General features: G+C 42.0%; 1 protein-coding gene across 1 annotated transcript in view; it reads left to right on the top strand.

The window, feature by feature from the left end:
• The window catches only part of HIVEP3 (HIVEP zinc finger 3), a 522,650-nt gene continuing 507,341 nt past the window's right edge, over nucleotides 1-15,309 (top strand). Inside the window, exon 1 of the mRNA XM_030823601.1 lies at nucleotides 1-118. The gene's annotated coding sequence lies outside the window, so the exon portion shown is untranslated. The remainder of the gene's footprint in view (nucleotides 119-15,309) is intronic.

The following is a 15,309-nucleotide window of genomic DNA, read 5'->3' as shown; positions in this document are numbered from 1 at the left end:
CCGCCGCCGCGCCGCGGCTCCTCTCATGCCGTGGCCCGGGTGGCTGCCAGCGCTGCCGCCCGCCGCCCGCCACCCCGGCATCCCGAGCCGCCTCCCGCCGCCCCGGCCCGGCGTGCAGGTAAGGCTGGCCGTGGCTGCCTAGCCATCGCGCCCCCCTCCTCGGGCTTGGTCTGCCGCGCGGGCGCCCTCTCCGGGCCGTGTCAGCGCCGCAGCTCCCCACTGCGCCCGGGGGCGGTCCCAGGGGGCGGGACGAGAGCCCTCCCCATCCCCCCAACGCCTCTGGGCGCCGGACCCCACAGCTGGGGTTCCCCGTCTGGCCTCCGCAGCTCTGGCGCGGGGAGCTGTCCCGAGCCCCCCTTCCCGGGACGATTACACAACCTCCGGCCCTGGGGCGGGGGTCCCTCCTCAGCCCCGGCCCCACACCTGTCCCCGCGACGCGCTCCCAGGCAAAGGGCAGAGACCCGGCGCGACAGCGGGGGCCGGGAAAGTTTCACTTTGTGGTCAGGGTTTGTTGACGACGGAGAGATGCGGGGAGACGGAGACTGAGCGGCGAGGATGCGCCTCGCCAGCCGCGTTCCCTGTGCCCGGGGTGGCCCTGGTCCAGGTTTCCCTTCCAGAAGTCCTGCCGACAGCCCGGCTCTGGGCCGGGAGGCTGCTGCTGCAGGGCGCCCGGGTCTCTCCGTCTCTACGTTAGCGAGCTCTGGATTGCAGCAGTCTGAGGACGGCTCAGTCTCTCGCGCTTGCCCCCTTTCTTAATTTAGCATTGACATTTAGACCAGTTGGACAAATTTACTTAGCATTTTCCTGACACTTTGTATTGGTGAGTTGCTTTTCCATCCCTAATTAGCTAATTAACAAGGTGGGAAAGCTAAATAGATCCTGGAACGAAATGTCTTCAGTCTGACAACTCTTTAAAAACCTCTGAGAGCCCTAGGCTCTGGTTGTGTGGAGAGATGCTTTTGGCCAAGATGAGAGAGAGATTCCATGTCTTCTGGTTGCTCGAGGAGGCTTTGGTAATAATGGCATGGCTTTCTCTGCCTCCCACTGATTGTGCCGTTTATTGAGGGTCTTCAGTTTGTGGTGGGTTATTTGGTTTTCTTCACTCAAGAAAGGAGGAATCAGAAGTGTTGCTGATGAAACAGTTAAGGAAAACACTGAGGTTCAAATAAGTTTGGATACTTGTCTGCTTTATCAGGTTACCTTCGTGTGCGGAAAACCTTGGCTCTTCCCATTCTCTCCCCATCTTCCCAGCAGGGCTGTATCCAGCTGGGTTGGCATTACTGCTTCCTCATTTAGTCTGAAGACCTCTTGCTACTTGAGTGTACAGTCCTGCCTAGGGATAACCTCTAAGAGTGGACTTAATTAGCACTTTTATCTGCCCGTTAAGCAATACAGCTTGAAATCTCTTGTAGTCAGGCGCTGTTGTAGTGTTGAATCTTCAATGATACCTGATTCATTTTACTAGTGTTTCTATAATAATCTTTCTATTAGCATGCCGGTTCTGCAACACCGGTAGTTTTGGTATAGAAGCAGCAATTTACTAGAAATATTATCATGGCAAACACAGTTCTCTAACAGATTTGCAGCCCACTTTACTTAGATAATTACTGATAGAGGCTGTTAAGATTTTTTAAAAAATTTATTATTTGGTGCAGTAAATGTTACAATGCTTCTGATGTATGAGGTCTTTATGAGGTCATTCCTTCCTGTAGTAATGATTACAGTTCTTGTGTCACTTAAACCTGTTTTGGACTAATATTGTGTGAGTTTTCACCCATGCTAATTTATTTTTAGACAAAATTCAGAGCTAACAAGATTTGGTTTTGATTTGCCAGCCTATGTTTTAATAAGGAAGATATTTATTGTATTTTGGGTGTTACATTAGAGGTAGGATAGCATGTTTTATTAACATACGTACTGTTTTGAGGGGTTTACAGATATTAAGCTACTAATTTTGCAACAGTCCTATAAGGAAGGGATGATGAAATTGAGGCCCAGTTGCTAGACTCAGGTCACATAGTTAAGTAAATGACAGCCAGATTCTAACCTAGGCAGCCTGAGTTCAAAGTCCAAGTTCTTAACCACTGGACTATCCTGCCCCTACGCTTGCAAAAGGCAATTATTTCTACGTGCTGTCTGTACAATATGATATTTTGCATGGTGGGGAGGAGAAGAGCACTTTACAGTGTAACAGCAAACATTGAGTTAGGAGTTCTTGTTCTGGTCTTAACTCTGCCACCAGCTAATCTGTGATTTTGAGCAAGAAACCTTATCTCCTTCCCTTTCAATTCCTCCTTGGTGGAATAACAGCAATTGAAGCAGATTAACTAACTATCCCTACTACCCTAGGGAACTGGAGAGATAAGTCAATGCAGATAAGAATTAAATATCCTTCTTCCTATGGCACAGCATAAGACCAGGTGTCAAGTGAATGGAGTGTGTGTCATAGGAAAGGACTAGGAGGGCATATATTCTGCTGAAACCAGTGGCTACCCATGGAAGTGCAGTGGTTGAGGACTTCATGTTAATACTTCAGTGTTGTTTTATTTTGTTGCACCAAGGAGTGTTACTTTTGCAATTAAAAAAAAACAAGACAATTAAAAGAAGTCATCCTATAGAGGTGGGGTAACCATGTGCAGGACCATGTGAGGAGCATTATAGGGGACCGCCTGGCATCACTTTGCAGGAGGCATCACTTTTCAGGGCTCAGATGATGGTAGGACCTGCATGGCAGACCAAAGAGTTCCCAGAATCATGGGAAGTCAGGCTTGAAAGGAAACTTTAAAAGTCATTTAGTTTAACTCCTTCCTCCCATCTCCCTCCACCATCTATCCAGTGGATAAATGCCTCTGCATACGGGCACCTGTCCCACTCAGTGCTCGTCCTGCTTCTGCTTGGACACCTCCAGGGTCAAACATTTGGTGTGCTTCACAAACTGTGCACCAAAGAAGATAGGATTGTATCTGGTGCTAGGGAATGGGAAACCACAGAAGGCTTCTGGCTGTTCTAGCTTGTACTCTTGAAAGACTATCCATTGTCAGAGTGAAAGCAATGTTACAGGAGAAAAGCCAAACCAGGGAGACCAGTTAGGAGGCCGTGGCCAGAATCTAGGATGAGGGGATCCAGGCTGAGACCAGAAGTGGCATGAAATGGGTCCAGGAAGGAATGGACCCCGGAAGGCAAAATCCCTGCACCCAGCAACTGCCTGTCCATAAGCAAGAGAGAGGAGGAACAAGACGACATTCCCAGGGGAATGGCGTGGGAGGGGGGCAATAAGAGGATGGAGGCTTGGGAGAGCCACTGATTGGAGCTGGGAAATCCAGTGGGGTGGAGAGGAGACACAGTTTTGAGCGCGTAGCCCCCAGAGCTGTATTGTAGACTGTGGCTAATGCAAGACCCATGCAGACCAAAAACAGATTCCTTAAGAAGAGAGTGTACCATTTAAATATGGTGGGAAACCCTCTGCCTAATGGAGAAAAATTGCAGTATTTCCCAGTGGGTGTTGCAGCTTGTGACACTGGCTCATTTAACCTCTCGTTGCACTTCTTGGTCAGGTTGGGAATCGAGTATTCTTCCTTCACTCAGAGATGAAGGAGGTGGCAGTGAGATGGAGCCTGCACCAGTGAGTCTTTCTGACTCCAAGTCTTAAATACAGAATTGGAACTGGGAGCTGTAGGGCTGGAGCATTTTGTGTGTGAGAGGATGCTGCCTTCCTGTGGTTACACAGAGATGGGGTTGGGGTGTGACTGTTTGGAGTTGGGCCGGGGACGCATTGGCTATGCTTTTTTCTGATTTTGTAGGGAAATGCCCTTTTAGGGGATTCTGTTGTCCAGTGACACCTTTTTATATAGGTGCTGGAGAGCCAGTGCATGTCATGGGGAGTACTGAGAAAGTCATTGGAAGTTTTTCTTTCCAATTCAAACACAGATTATGTGGCATTCAAAATATTATGCTTGGAGCACAATATTTTGATTACCACATTGACTGGAAAACAGGATAATTTGGAAGAAACAAATAAGATTCACACAGGAAACCATGAAGACAGAGAAAATATAGTTGTGAAGGTTTTAAATTAATTTTACTCTTGTTACTTTATATACTTCTGGCTTAGGATACAACATTTACAAAATATTTATATTTACAAATTTATAAGTTGGAAGATATTGTATATGTGGGAAAAAAACTGTATAATCTCATTTTTGGGGGGTTGGGGCCAGGAAAATATTGTTCTTGGATTTTCAATATTTTTTAGACTAGTAGTTCTTTACCAGAGGTGATTTTGTCCCTCAGGAAACACTTGACAATACCTAGAGATATTTTGATTGTCAAAAGTTGGGGTGGTGTTTGTGCCACTGGCATCAAGTGGGTAGAAACCATGGATGTGGCTGAACACCCTGTAATGCACGGGACAGCCCCCACAACAAAGAATTATTCAGCCCCAAACCTTAACAGTGTTGAAGTTGGAAAACTCCACTGTAGGCAATTAAAAAAAAAATCTTACTAGGAGCAAATTGAGTTTAAAGGGAAGAAGAAGAAAATACAAAATATTCCTACAAACTGATCACGTCTGACATCCAGGAGGAAGAAACAGCTAAACAACCTGCTGGAACACAGGCGTTTGCCTGCCACCCAGGAGCTATTTCAATAACTGGGTTGTTCAGCACAGTAGTCTGGAACAGGAAGTAGAGGACGTTGTAGGAGGAAGAGGCTGTAGGGGTAATTGGTAGAGGCAGGTCTAGAAAGGAAGGTCAAGAAGGGAAACTGGGTTCTTCCAGAATACTTCTGAAAAGTTCTAGGGAATTTTTCAAAGATTATTTTGTTAAGGACATTGAGTAGTGCTTAGAAGATACAGTCTCCACTCTGAGGGCGCATGAACCCTCTAGGCTGTTGATGAGAGAGTCTGAGCACTTCCCCAGGTTTTTCTGCATCTAGACATGAGTAGAGGGTGAAGAACACTTGGTTTTGTTTTCAGGTTATATCTGTGTCCTCCTTCGACCCTCCCTTTTAAAACTTTTTCATTATGTAAAATTTTAAATATGTACAAAAATGGAGAAAATAGAATACTGAACCCCTGTTTACGCAATGCCCGTCTTCAGTGATTGTCAACTGCTGGCTGATGTTGACCTATATCTTAGACACCCCTCCTTTTTTGAAATCTGGAAAATAGCATAAATAATTACAGATTGCCTGCCCAATAGGAGAGGCTTGGCAGTGATGGATGTAAGTGATTTTCTGGTGCTTGGGCCTCCCCGGAGGAAAACTGATAATTGACGTGTGTGATTATAAGAGCCACGAGGGCCTGAGAAATAAGAATAGGCCCAGGCAAATCTGGAATGGGGGAGCTCAGCTCTTCTTGGTGGGAAAGTTCAGCGATTAGAGACACACTTCTTTCTTTTTAAACCTCCTTGGTAGAGAGGAAGCCTACTTAGAGTTCTTTGCTAGGAGAAATGTGTTTTCGGTATCAGTTGTAGAGAGTTCTTTCGGTTCCTGGAGGGAGCATAGTTTTCATGTTTCCTTTTGGGATGCCCCCTTTCCTGTTGCATGACCCTCTAGGGCAGGGTTATCCAATCTTTCGGCTTCCCTGGGCCACATTGGAAGAAGAAGAATTGTCTTGGGCCACACATAAAATATGCTAACATTAACGACAGCTGATGAGCCAAAAAAAAATCGCAAAATAATCTCAGAATGTTTTAAGGAAGTTTATGAATTTCTGTTGGGCTGCAATCAAAGCTCTCCTCGGCTCTAGGTTGGACAAACTTGCTCTAGGGTGTGCTGTGTGGTATAAAGCCAAGGGTTCCTTGTGGCTTCTGCCTCTGACCTGATGGCTTCTTCACAGGGTGACTCCTCCCCAGAAAGCACAGGGCAGAGTCGGGTGGGAGAAAGGCAGTATTTCCAGTGGTTATGAAATGACCTTTTGCAGCAATTGCTTTCTGCATTCGTCAGTGGATGGACGACTCTTGCATTCCAGCCACTGGTGGAAACAGCATTGTAGCTGACACTTTGGAAACAGGGCTTTCTTTTCCCAATTGTGTCTCCCTGAACTACAGGATTAATTTTTTTTTGGCCATTGGAGAATTGGCATGCCTTTACTTGACTCAGTGTTATGTTGTAATATGCATACAAAAATGGATTTAAGAGTTGAGAGAGTTCTTGAATAATCACATAATTGATGTCTATGAATTCTAATTAGTGCTAGTTTCTACAAACTTAGACATTCTGGACTAGGTTCACAAGCAACTACATTGGTGTGAAGACCTGGGTCTTCAGAGAGCTGTATTTTCCATCCTTGTGCTATTTATTAAATGCATTTTTACCCTCTACTTATTCCACAAAGAGGTGTAGATGTCATTAGCTTATTATGAACATTCCGTGACACAATTGCAGATTTTCAAGTATCATGCCTTTCTCTAGGAAGGGGCCGCTCCTAGTCTGTTAATAATAATCACTATTCCCAAGAACACTTCTAGGTAGGAATTAGCATCCCCATTTTGCAGATGAGTAGACTGAGGTTTGGAGAGGTTAAGGAATAATGCTAGGAGGTAATACTGAGGTTTTTGTTTTTGTTTTTGTTTTTCTTTTTTTGTCCAGACCCACTTGATTTCAAAGCCCAAATGCTTTTCAATAAGCCTTCTGTCTGTCATGGTTAAAAGTTGGTGGAAGTTTGTACCAGGATTGGTAGAGAAGATGGGGGCAGGTGCTGTGAAAGAGGACTGAGAGTACTGGTTACTCCAACTAATGAAATCTTCACACTGAGCCCCCCTGAGAAACATTGCTTTTGAGTGTGATAAATTACTGATGTCCTGTTTTTGAGCTGACTTTACAAAACAGAAGTTGTACCCTGGTATTCCGTAGCCAGATTTGCTCAGTGGATGTATATTCTTCAGTCTGCATAGTGTTTTTTCTTGTAAAAAGCTAGATTAGTTGTCAGTTAACAAGTGGGAGATTTCACACTAAAATATAGATTTCTGCCTTCTCTTGAACCATCAGAAGATCTGGCGACATTGGCCCCATGTTCCCCTAGGCAGTAGTTAGTTACAGTGCCTGCCCTCTTTGGATGCAGCATAGGCTGCTGAGTTTGCCATATTCCCCACCCTGGCCTCTTCACCCATTTATCTTACCTGTCAGGATTCCGAAGGCATTTGAGTTAGAGGCACCCTAGTAGAAGTTATGTACATTCTCTCTTCAGTGTCAGGGATGTATTAGAGAAGGCTTGTTTTGTTTTTAATTAAAGATCCCCAACATTTATTTCCTCTTTGCAGAAGCATGGGGATGGTAACTATACCTGGCATATAAACAGACACACTCGCATTCCCCTCCCCTTGACCCCCAGCAATGGCTAATTGGACTCTAGATAGGTTTTTGAACTCAGAAAGACCAATCAGATTTGGGATTTGGACACCAAGTCAGTAAGCTGAGGAGCCTCAGGCAGGGAGGATTTATAGACTCAAGCTGGAAGTGGTGACCTTGGAAAGGTGGAGTGGAGTAGTGAGTAAAGAAGCTGTATGGCAAGGAGGTGGAAGATCACGGGCAGCAGAAAGAAAAGTGCTTCCTGGTCTCTCCTTCTACTGTACTTCCTGCAGTTGGGTTCCTCTGTGTCCACAGCATACCTTCTGTGATATTTACTGAGCACTTACTATAATGCCAGGCACTGTTCTAGATGTTTGTGATATATCAGTGAACAAAACAAGACAAAGTTCCTGTTCTTCTAAAGCTTAGATTTTGATGGAAGAAAAGATAATGCTAAACAACAACAACAACAACAACTAAAATATATTAGATAATAATAAATACCAAGAAGAAAAATAAAACTGGGTTAGGAGACAGGAGTGGATACAGGAGAGAACATTATGTTGAGAGATTGTTCAAGGAAGGCCTCTTAATAAAGTGATATCTGAGCAGAGATGTAAATTAAGTGAGAAAAAGTAAGCCATGAAGAAATCTAGAGGTGGAGCATTCCCTACTGATATGGTTTGGCTGTGTCCCCACCCAAATCTCAACTTGAATTGTATCTCCCAGAATTCCCACATGTTGTGGGAGGTAATTGAATCATGGGGGCCAGTCTTTCCTGCGCTATTCTCATGATAGTGAGTCTCATGAGATCTGATGGGTTTATCAGGGGTTTCTGCTTTTGCTTCTTCCTCATTTTTCTCTTGCTACCACCATGTAAGAAGTGCCTTTTACCTCCCGCTGTGATTTTGAGGCCTCCCCAGCCATGCGGAACTGTAAGTCCAATTAAACCTCTTTTTTTTCCCAGTTTCGGGTATGTCTTTATCAGCAGTGTGAAAATGAACTAATACACCTACAGAGGGTTCAGCAAGTGCAAAGGCCCTGAGGTAATTGTAAGCTTGACCTGTGTGAAGAACAGCAAGGAGGACGTTGTGGCTGGAATGCAACAAATAATGGCAGAGGAAGAGGTGGAGGGAATGCAGGGCCTCACAGTTATATTAAAGACTTTGGATTTTATTCTGAGTGACATAAGAAGCTATTGGAAGATTTTGAGCACAGGTGACATGATCTAGCTTCTGTCTTAGAAATAAATTCTATATGGAGAATAGATTGTAGGGCAGCTAAGGTGAAGCAGGAAAACTAATTAGGAGGCTATGCAATAGTCCTGATAAAATACAGTTGTGGCTTGGACTGAAAGAGAAATGGAGATGGCAAGAAGTGGACAAGTTTTGAACATATTTTGAAGGTAGCATTGGCAGAATTTGCCAATGTATTGGGTATTGGTTATGTGTGTGAGAGACAGAGGAGTCAAGATTATTTGAAACTTTGTGTAAAAACATAGCTTCATTTGGTGGCATTTCAACTTGTCTTCCTGGAAACATTCAAAAGCAAGGTCAACAACAACAACAACAAAACCTTGAAAACTCTATTGACAGCAAAAGTAGGAGAGAAATTTAGTCCATAAACTTCAAAATACATGTAAAGACTGTCCCAAGTAGATGAGATCAGGTGGAAGCCATTGAGGAAATGAAGGGAAGCAGCATAGAAATGGTGAGAGAGCCCAGAGACAGTAGATCTTGGAAAGTACTGGAAAAGTCATGCTCTTTAAGATGAAAAGTCCACCCTGACATGAAAAAGCTGTATCTGTTGCTTGCAATAGTTTTGGGAACTGAGTGTACAGCTGGTGGAAGAAACCCTCCTAGATGTAGTTCGGTTCAGAGAGCAAAAAAGAGGGGTTATGTAAAGAATCATATAGGCAGGCTGCCATATTTGTAGGAAGTACTCTCTGTGGTAGCAGGGAAGAAGAGAGTCTTTGGGTTGTAAAAACAGCTTGTCTGAAAGAGTATCCTAGGCATGCCTTCCTCCCCTGCCAAGAGGAATCTCATGCAAATACTGTAGCTTGTCCAGGAAAACTCAGCTCAATGATAATGGAGAGAGGAAATTGTAGGCTTTGGTTTCTGATAACGGTAGGATAGGTTATTTGGACCAAAATTCCACTGAAAATATTAAAATGTTGGATATAGTTTTTAAATTGAAAAAATTTTAGATTTTCTTAAAAGCACTAAAGAGCTGAGGAGAGACTAAAACACTAGAACATCTAAGTTCTTTTTGCCCTGAGAACATTTGTTGATCCTAATAAATATAGACTTTAGTTTTGGTGGCCTTGCAGGACAAGGAGGTTTTTGTCAAAGTACATGCCTTGCTCAAGGTGGAGAGTCTCACAGGACACCATCTCCATATAAAGCTGGATTTATTCAGGGCAAAGGTGAACCAGAAATAAAACTAGTTCTCTCTACCCTTCTGGGACAGCAGGGAGGTTGCCCTGGTACTGAGCAGGGTAAGAGAAAAAAGGAAAAGTAAGTTATTGTGACTGACAAGCCTTTTCACAGATTTTTTTTTTTCTTTTTTGAGACAGGGTCTTGCTCTGTCGCCCAGGCTACAGTACAATGCCACGATCACGGCTCACTGCAGCTTCGACCTCCTGGGTTCAAGTGATCCTCTCACCTCATCCTCTGGGTAGCTGGGACTATAGGCACACACCACCACACCTGGCTAATTTTTTGTATTTTTTGTAGAGGCGAGGTTTTGCTGTGTTGCCCAGGCTGGTCTTGAACTCCTGAGTTCAAGCAATCTGTTCTGCTCAGCCTCCCAAAGTCCTGTGATTACAGGCGTGAGCTACCATGCCTGGCCCTTTTTACAGGTGTGAGGATGGTTTTATGTCACCTCAATTTCTGAGAACCTCAAGCTATGAACTTGGTTTAAGGTAGTTCCAAGTTTAAGGTAGAACCAGTTCCAGGTTCCTAACCCCACTCCCAGATACCTGGCAGAATCAAAGATGAATCTTCGGAGGAGGGCACCTTCTTCCTAATTTTCAAGGGACAATGAGCAGTGCAGTCAGAAATAACAAAGCATACAGGGAAACAAAATGTGATGCGAGAAACAGCAGAAGCAATGAATAGAAAAAAAGAAAACCAGACTCACAAATTCTTTATGTATTATAAGTACAGAGACAAATAAAAACCTATGCTTATTGTGTTCATAGAAATAAAAGTACACTTATAAATATCTTCATGGAATGGGTAACAATTAAAAGTGGCTTGGAAGATTTTAAGAAGGTTAAAAAAAACTAGAAATAAAAATATAAAACTGAAATTTTAAAATGTAATGGTTTCCCATTAGACAGCACAGTTGACAAAATCAAAAAGAAATTAGTGAATAATTGAATGATGAGGCATAAGAAATTATTCAGATGCTGCACAGGGAGACAAAAAGACAAAAAATATGACAGAGAGGCTAAAAGACATGGAAGCTGGAGTGAGAAGATCTAACATGCATTTAACTGGAAAGGAGGGGAAAGAGAATGGGCAGAAACAACTATTCAAGGAGATGATGCTTAAGATTTTTCCAGAATTGATCAAATTTATTAAGCCAAAAATTCATAGGCAGAGCACTGAAGGCAAAGAAAAAATTCTAGCAGGAACAACAACAACAGAAAGACATATGACTTTGGAAAGAGTGTTTTACATACTTCTCAACACCAATGGAATCTAGAAGACAGTAGAATAACATCTGTAACTGAAATAGCTGAAAACTTAGGATTATATGCACAAAATACCTTTCAAGAATAATGGCAAAATGAAAACATTTTCACATAAAGAAGAATGTGGAATTTGCCACCACTTTAATGATTTTGCCTCACTGAAGGCAATCTTAATTGATGTGCTTTATGCAGAAGGAAAGCAATTGCAGATGGAAAAAGCTGAGATGCTATAAGGAATTAAGGATTTTATAAAGAGGTCACAATGTGGGTGAATGTAAATATAGATGAACAATGAAGCATAAACAAAATTTTAATATCTTATGGGCTAAAATATTTAGAAATGAAAGACAACAATAGCATGTAAGTTAAGAAAGGGGGTAAAAAAATCAAGAGGATTCTAAGGTCCTTATATTACCTGGAAGGAGAGTAAAGATAATGACTATATTCAGGCTGATAAATTAACAATGTATGCTGTCATTTCTAAAATAAGCACAAAAGGAATAGAAGCAGGGTACTTAACATCCCAGCTAGTTGAGGAAGACTCATTGGAAACATAAGACTACAGAAAGAGTGAAAATAAAGGAATGGAAAACTATATACTGTCAAATAATAAGCAATGTATCAAATAAAGTAGAGATTGTGATTAAAAACATTAGTAGGGATAAAAAATTATGTTCACAAGGAAAATATGTTTGAAATGTATATGTACCTAACAACTAAATAATATACAGAGAAGAAAATGACAGAACCACAAAGAGGAAGAGAAATATCCATGATCATAGTTATTTCAAATTAGAATACCTAAGACATTTTAAAGGAGAACTAAGTCAGAGGACTTGCTGTATGGATATTATGTCTTATTATAAAGCTATCGTAATAGCAATGGCATGGTATTGATTCAAGGATAAACAAAGAGTCCAACAGAACAAAGTAGAAAGCCCAAAAACACTAGTTTGCATTTACAGACTCTGGATATATTACAAAGGAGACACTACAGATAAAGGGTAAACTTTCCAATAAATGGTACTGGGACTCATGCATATGACATGAAAAAGATGTAGTTTGACTATCACTTTACACAATGCATAAAAATCAATTGCAATGGATGTCCTGAGACTGGGTAATTTACAAAGGAAAGGGGTTTCATTGGTTCATGGTTCTGGAAACATGATGCTGGCATTGGCTCAGCTTCTGCGGTGGCCTCAGGAAACTTACAATCATGGCAGAAGGTGAAGGAGGAGCAGGCATGTCACAGAGCCCAAGTAGGAGCAAGAGAGAGAGAATGGCGGGAGGTGTTACACACTTTTAAACAACCAGATCTCATGAGAACTCACTCACTATCAGGAGAACAGCACCAAGGGGATGGTAAGAATTCATTCATGAAGGATCCACCTCCATAATCCAGTCACCTGGATTATTCATGAGGCTCCACCTCTAACACTGGGGATTACGATTAGATGTGAGATTTGGGCAGGGACACAGATCCAAACCATATCAATAGGCTTTTAAAACTTAAATATGAAAGCAAAAAAATGGAAGATTTTGAATGGTAATATAAGAGAATATCTTCATGATCTCTGCATAGGGAAGGGCTTAAATAAAATTCCAAAAACATTAACTTAAAAAAAGGTTGATGGCTGGGTGTGGTGGCTTGTACCTGTAATCCCAGCACTTTGGGAAGAAGAGGCAGGCCGATCACTTGAAGTTTGAGACCAGCCTGGTCAGCATGGTGAAACCCTGTCTCTACTAAAAATACAAAAATTAGCCAGGTGTGGTGCCACATGCCTGTAATTCCAGCTACTTGGGAAGCTGAGGCATGAGAATCACTTGAACCCAGGAGGTGGAGGTTGCACTCCAGCCTGGGCGACAGAGTGAGACTCTATGTCAAAATAAATAAATAAAAATAAATAAAGTTGAGAAAACTTATTACATTAAAATTGAAAAATTTAAAAATAAAAACCACTATGAAAATAATGGAATAAGGAGTTACAACACTGGAAAAGAAATTTGTGAGCTTTGTGAGGACAGGGACTGTGTCCATTTTATTCATCATTGTATCTCAGCACGTTCCATAGTGCCTAAAATCAAAGCTCCAGCATCCAAGATACTTTAAGTACTTATAACCATTCCCAAATGATGGATACTTACCTACAGAGAAGACTCCACATCATAAACCACAAACATTATTCTATTGCTTTCTTCTGTTGCTGTTCATTCCTTAGAGAATAAAGAAGAGATATATAGAAGTGGTGACTTAACCAGACAATTGTTTAAAAATGTGCATTCAGTGTAGAAACTATGTGTTCAGGATTGTGCAGGTTGCTGAGAAGAATATATAGAAATATAAAACAAGAGTCTCTTCCCAAAGGAGTTTACGGCCTACTTGGGAGATTGTGACAAATATGAAAAAATACTTGACAAATCTGGACCATTTAAATAGTGCTATTTATGCTATAGCCATACATAGGACAGAGATAACACTTCCAGATGTGGTAATTGGGAAATATATCATGCAAGAGGAAAGATTTGATGTATGTATTGAAGGAGGGTAAGTTTATGGGCAGGAAGAGAGCATGGAAGCAAGCATCCCATGGGAGGGACGCTTTGTAGGAAATAAAAATTTAAGGTGCTTTGGGGAAAGGGCAATCTCATCCGAGTGGAGGGAGACAGATTAGAAGTATAGATTCTTTAAGAATACATATGAATGAGTAGCTGGAAATTTTCTGAGAAAGAATAGTAGTGATGTGAACATAAAAGCCTAACTAGTTATGATAAATGTATCCGTAAGTAAAGTAATTAAGCCAGTTTGGGGTTGACAGAGGAATTGTGCCAGATATCTGTGGATTTTGCTACCCAGCAGCATTCGCTCTTCTCCTGGTTGTGGGGCCCCAGCCCTGTTGCTCTTATCTGGAACTAAAGGTTAAGATGATGGTTCAAAGATGAAGCCACCATGGAAGAGAGCATAGCAGACAGATGGAGAGAAACTGCATCCAGGTGACCCCATTTGTACTAAACCTGGTTACCTGGTTTTTCTTTAGTACATATGCCAGTTTGAATTGGCTTTGTCATTTGAAATGAAGAATGAAAACTGACAGAAAAATAGACAGACAGAAAGATCAGGAGAGCAGAGTAGAGAATTCAGAAACAGACTGATATACACGTGAGAATTTCCCCTCACTGGACATTCCTCGGTCTTTGCTCTGAATCTCTTCCCAACTTCTTGTAGTATCCCAGGTCTCAGGCCCTAGACTTCTTATCTATTCTTAGATGAATGAATTCAGTCTTGTGGTATGATGTATCTATTTGCACATGACTCCTAAGTTTATATTTCCAGTTTTTGTTATTCTCCTGAGATTCAGACCCATATATTCACTTGTCCACCAAGATTCTCCACTTGAATGTATAAATGGATCTGAAGTGTAACATGTCCTATATCAAACTCCTAACTCCCAACCCCCACTTCACCTAAATCTGCTCCTTTCCTAAGAATCTCAGGCTCATAAAATGGCAGCATTGTCCACTCAGTTTCCTAGGCCAAAAACCTAGGAGTTACCCCTGAGTCTTTTCTTTCCTATAACTCTCACATTTAGGCCATCAGCAAGTCCTGTTGACTCTACCTTCAAAACATAGCCTGGATCTGACCACTTCTTATCTCCATATAGGAGGTAAGTAGATATGTAGGTTCCCGACATAGTCCACGCCAGCACCATCTCTTGCTTGGATTATTGTAATAGCTTCTAAGTGGCTTCTCAACTTCCTTCTTTCCCTCTTATGGTCTATTCTACACACATTAGTTAGAACAGTCTTTTCAAACACAAGTCAGATCATGTTACTTGCTTGTTCAAAGCCAGTGTTTTCCCATGACATTTTTAATATCCCAAATCATTACCATGGTCTCCAGGACCCTGCAAAATCTGACTTCTGCCTAGATTTCTCAATCATCTCTGCTTCTCTCTCACTCACTCTGCTACAGTCACACCGGCTTCTTCACTCTTCCTACAACATGCCAAATACATGTCTACCTTAGGGCCTTTACACTTCTTGCTTTGGATCTTTTGATGGCTCATTCCCTCACCTTATTCAGGTTCTCCTCAAAGTGGCCTTTCCTTTCCTCCTCCCCAGACCCTAACCTTTCTTGGTTCTTTAGAACACTTATTACTATTTTGTTTATTGTCTGTTCTTCTCATTAAATGAAAACTCCATGGAGCAGGAATGTTGTCCTCTTTAAAAGTATATTCCTAACATTGGAATAATGCCTGGTTATAGTTTGAGCCAATACATATTTTTGAATGACTTATTAAATGAAATTTTTATATGATAGA

This window comes from Nomascus leucogenys, chromosome 12, assembly GCF_006542625.1.
Source record: "Nomascus leucogenys isolate Asia chromosome 12, Asia_NLE_v1, whole genome shotgun sequence".
NCBI classification, from domain to species: Eukaryota; Metazoa; Chordata; class Mammalia; order Primates; family Hylobatidae; genus Nomascus; species Nomascus leucogenys.
Note: the sequence above shows the minus strand (reverse complement) of the source record. Positions and strands in the feature narration are given on the sequence as shown.